The following is a 5698-nucleotide window of genomic DNA, read 5'->3' as shown; positions in this document are numbered from 1 at the left end:
GGCCTTGGATCTCCAATGACCAACAGTCTGTCAGTCAAGATGACAGTTGCCTGAAGCTTGAATCACTTCAAAATAGCTCAGTCACATGGCTGTCAATGGGAGTGCTGGCTGTTTTCAAGAAGTGTCTGCTCCTTTCCACATGGCTCGCCATAGATGGTTTGAATATTGTCAAGGTTTGACTTTCCCAAAAGAAAATTACCCAGGACACCAAGTTGGAAACCACAGAACTTTTCACGTCTATTTAAAAGCACTATGCTGTGTCACCTCGCTATACTCTCTTCATCCTGTAGTTTTGTCATAACTCACTGGAGGTGGATGCTCCACAGGCTGTGATTATTAAGTATCAAGAATCACTGAGGGCCAATCTTGAGTCTTTTTCCCAAAAAGGAGAAGATCTTTCTGTCTGATGACTTTCTGGGAAGCCTCAGTGTCTAGAGGAAGAGAGCCTCCCCACAGGGTATTTTCCAGGTCAGGATATGGTAGGTCAGTTGTCCAAGGAGATGGAGTCCACTATACATAGGCTTGTGTGCCTATGTGTGTTGAGCTTGCTCTGGGTAAAATAGTGTTACTCCAGAAAGAGTGAGGTTGAGGAGGGGAGGGGGTATATACTCTAGAAACAAAGAAAGATTAGTAGGGAAGAAGAAAAGGAAGCAAGAGAAACTACAGCAAGAATTTTGAAGCATTTGATAGAGTTTTAGTAAGTGTGAGTTGTTTCAATGGATGGTGTCAACTGACTTCCCTGTGTGTCCATCACACTTTTTCTTAATACCCACAGAAATTATAATATAGACTTTAATTTGTTCCACTCCATGTAGAAGATGGTGAATGATGTATCAAAGGGGGCATAGACTGAAGCAAGGATGCCTGTAGGAATCCCACTGCATCTGAGGCACACAGTTTTCGTGTCTTCCCTATAGCACTAGAAAGTACCTCTCTCTGTGAAGCTAGCTCATAGGTGATTTTCAGAGAATAATGTGGGTGTTGACTTCATGGTGCAATCACAAAGACTTTAAGGAAATGAAGAGCAAAATTCATATCGTGGGATATTTGAATGGTAATTTGCAAGCTAATGGAATCCAGGTAGGAATTAGCTAATAAGATATAAGCAAACATTCATTCCTCCATGTCCACACCATTTTCTTCCTCTCCCTATTAAACCACAAGCAGAACTGCCAGTAATCTTTACTCTGACAGGAACCAGACTAGGTAATCACATTTCTGTCAGTGTTATATTCTCATGCTTCCCAAGTAACAATGGGTTAAATATTTATAGCTTGGTGAAGATGAAGAAGCAGGTCCAGAGCATAAAGAAAATTTGCCATCCAGGGGGTGCAATACACACACTTTTTTTCATATGTACATCTTGACTAAAACTAAAGGCTTTTTTTTTATTAGTGTCTGCTTTGTTTCCTGCTCCTTCATGACTCATGCTTCCTAGAACATCTAGAACTTATTGTCAACAAAGCTTCTATACATTAAAAGTAAAATTAGTATCTTCCTTAAGTGCCTTCATCATGTTGAACTGATTTACTTTGTGTTTGAAAATTGCAGGTACAGTCCTGTCCCACATCACAACAACCTTGACAATGGCTCTGTCTGTCATTCCCAATATCTACCTAGATAGCTAAAGAATCTCAGCAAATTCTCAAGATTGATTTTGCATCTTCTCATTAACCAAGCAGACATTACAAATTGAAATTACACACATTACTCTGTAGCATAATAAGATTAGTGTAGAAATGACAAGAGGTTTCCTGCAATTGATTTAGGGGGAACAAAAAAAAACTTGCAGATTGGTCCATAGAGCAGGTTTTCTCCTTGCTTTCCTGATCTTTTCTCAGACATTATATCAGGAAGAAGAAACAACTGTCATTAGATAATCACCTGAAGGATGTGGCCATCAAAGGTCTTTAGAGTCAGGGATGAAATTCCTGCTTAGCCCTTGTTCAATTGCTCAAAGTTCTATCTCAGCTAGCACCTATCAAACAGTGTTTCATGTCTTCTTTTACATGACACTTAATCATCAAAAAGATAATTCAATAAAATAATCACCAAGGAATTTTAACTAAAAGACAACCATACCAGCAATTTGATAAGCCTTCTTTTTTGTAATCCAACATTCTCCTATAAATCTGTGTAAACAGTACATAGCAGACGGTTACTGAAATCATAACAGCCTTGTCCCACTATCAATAGTCTTAAGAGCATAAAATAAAGACCATCATCATGGCAAAACAGCCCTGTGAACAGAATGCTCTTCAGTGGGTGCACTTCAGTGTCTCAAATACAATGACCACAGGCACTATGGCCAGGAAGACAGAAAAAACTGCTCATGATTCTGCTCTACTGGCTCAGATCAGTTCAGAGAAAAGAATGGTTGCTTCCTCAGAACAGAATGTCTTGACCACTAGAGCTTTCTTTGTTATGAATTCCAATCATGTAGACATTGGGAACAAAGAGTTTATTTACTCACCCCATGTTTTTATTTCTCTCCCAATACTAGGGATGATGCTTCCAAAATGCTAGCTATAGCATCTACCAAGGACCTATTATTACTCTGGAGAGTTTATATAGCTAATAATACTTTTTTAATATAAACCAAGGATGTTAGAAGACAACTAAGAGAATTTAATATGATTTTTACTAGATGTCTAAGGCAGGTCATGAAACATTTGGTTTGGCAAAACATGCTTAGATAGATATTTGAATGTTTTGAAAACTCTTCTATGATTAAAAAGCACAAACTGTACAGATCATACTCTTGCCCAATGATACAACACACTTAAGACAGTTTCTTTATGTCTATGAACACTGATATTTGAAAAACCCTTTTCTCAATGATACAAAGAAATAAAGATAGAAGCAGAGGGACCACTGCCCCCAAAACAGTGATATGTTTCAATGATTAAAGCAAAAGGACTGTGCAAAAGGAGCGAACGCACCTACACATACAGCACAGTGGAAGATGGCCGAAGATGGCCCTCAGCAGCTGTCCATCTGGAACAGGAAGTAAAACTGTAGCTCCTTTCATACTATATGTAGAAATTTATCTAGATTAAATTCTATGCTTGACTATAATAACATTAAGAGGAAACCTGGGAGACATGACTCTTAATGTCATAAAGGAAGACTGCCTTTTTTAAAACTCTAAATCTCTGAAATCACAAAGAGAATCAGACTTGACCATGTGAATCTGTAAACCTCCAACATGAAATGTTACAGACTGGGAGAAAACCTTTGGCTGGCAGCGTGTAATGAAAGATGGGATCTTATTCAGTCCTACATGACTAGACAACCTAAAAGATCAGACTACATATAAAGATAGAACCCTGGTCTATAACTCACAGCAACCAGCCTAAGAAGCCAGCCAAGGCCATGTTGCAAGCCTATCCAAACAGCCACTACTTGATAAGCAGCTCACACACTGGTTTAAAACTAACCAGAGCAAACCAAATATGCACCCATAATGCGTGACAAAAGATGTCCTAGTTACAGCGAGGCCACCCACAACTTCTCCATGGCAACAGCCTCCAACAGGGCACAAATGAACCTTCCCATTTTCCCCATTGAAAACCTTTTTGGCCTGCATCACCTATTTGTCAAATGAAAATAATGGTACCCAGCCCTTCACTACAGCAAATTCTGGATAGACATATTTGTTCTCAGTTAAGCAGCATGTGCTTGTTTCTACAGTGTTAAATCAATTCATAAATCAAGGATTAGAGAGATGTGTTTCTGATGGCACACACAGACTAGGGGTGAGAGGTGACTGGTATCAAATTGGAGACTGGTTCCTTTTCTTTCCTAAAGACACATGTATTGTTTTAAGAAGGGCCCAGGGACTTGGTGTGTATGTGTGTTTCCCTGGACTCATTACCATTAACGCCAATGTTACAGTTCTAATGATCCTTGTGGATTCTTTCAAAAGTATACAACAACTACACATAGTCTTTCTCCATCCCAACTGCATCGCTGTGATTAAGTACCTGAGGCAGATAACTTTGTAAACTGAGGTTTCTTTTGACTCATAATTAAGGAGATCCAAAGCCAAAGAGTCACATTTGATAACAACCTTTTTTACTGACCGAGTCCTGAGGTGACACAAGGCATCACACAGCAAGTGATAGCACATGTGGCTATCTGGCTTCTTTCTTCCTCTCCCTCCCCATCTCTTAGTCCCTCCCCCTCTCTCCAAATGATCCCGTCTAATCCTACTCAATTTTAAAGTCCCTTTCTCTATCCTTTTAAATACACAATGAGAATTACATTTAAACATACAAATCTTTGATGGACACACTGAGTCACATCTAAATTATATAACACAACTCAAACCAATCTCTCTCTCTCTCTCTCTCTCTCTCTCTCTCTCTCTCTCTCCCTCCCTCCCTCCTTCCCTCTCCCCCACTCTTCCCCTCTCCCTCTCCCTCTATCTTTCCATCTGTCTCTAATGTTATTAGCTTGATGCACTCATTTTTTTGGTCATTTTATGCTGTCTAAGGCAATCCATAAGCTGGAATGGTCAGTGCCTGTTTTAAAAACAAAAAAGCTAACGAGGAGAGGTATGAAGGTGGTTTTGCTTTTATGTGTTTCCAAATATACCAGACTACAGCCCTCACTGATTTCACTGATTTAGAACAGCCACAGTTATTCTACAAGCATCTAAAAGACCTTCCCTCAGAACCAAGTGAGTAAGGGAGGACAGCAGAGTCTGCGCCATTGGAGAAAGTCTCGGACAGGGAACGTTCAACATCTCCCGAGGACCACCAGTTTGGCAAGCATGATGTCCAGATGATGCTCTGATATAGGCATGTTTCAGTCATTAGTTTCCTCAAGAAAATGAATCCACTTTTGCTTATTGGAGAAAGAAAGAAATGCCAAGACAAGGTTGTCAGCCATTTCTTGTTTAGTACTGTCTGTAAACATTTGCTGCCAAAATGGCCCCAGTTAGGGGTAATGAGGGATAAAGGAAGCCTGAACCTTGGACAAAGAAAAGCAGTAAAGCTTCCCTAGATGAGAGTCCTATTGAATGAAAGGAGGGAGTGCCCTGTGCTTATACTTAGAAGTTATCTTCTTAATATTTTCCTCTAAGTAAGATAGACTTTTTATATTATTAATAAGAATGAATTAGTAGGGGATGGGAATGCCAATCAGTTAGTAGAAAGCTTCCCCAGTATGGACAGAGCCCTAGGTCTATCCCAGAACCTCATAATCCAGGCATGGTAGCAAACCACTGTCACTCCAGCACTAAGGAGATGAAGCCAGGAGAATTATCCACAGTCCAAGGTCACCCTCACCATCGGCTATGCACGGGACTGCAGGTCAGTCTAGGATACATGAGATCCTGCTTCACAAACAAACAAATCAAGATGAATTATCCCCTTCACAGGCAGAATACTGTGAGATCAACACTGGCAGTTTTGTATGGTTTTTATTTCATTTTTCAGTGTCTATGCTTCTTTCTGTCTGTCATCCACAAATGTCATCACCTGCATATCATTCTTTATGCAAACACAGGGTGTGACTCTCCTGAGCAATCGAATTTTATACCTTAAAATGTGTTAAAACCTCACAGATAAAATTTGAATTGCCTCAATCACCATTTTAGCCTAATGACTGCAAGCAAATTGTACTTGGTTCAGGTCGTTTGCTGAGTAGAAATGTCAGATGGTACATTCTAATTCCAGAAAGTTACTACAGA

The sequence above is a fragment of the Grammomys surdaster genome, unplaced genomic scaffold (genome assembly GCF_004785775.1).
Source record: "Grammomys surdaster isolate TR1022 unplaced genomic scaffold, NIH_TR_1.0 278, whole genome shotgun sequence".
Lineage (NCBI taxonomy): Eukaryota > Metazoa > Chordata > Mammalia > Rodentia > Muridae > Grammomys > Grammomys surdaster.
The sequence above is the reverse complement of the archived record's forward strand: the minus strand, read 5'-3'. Positions refer to the sequence as shown.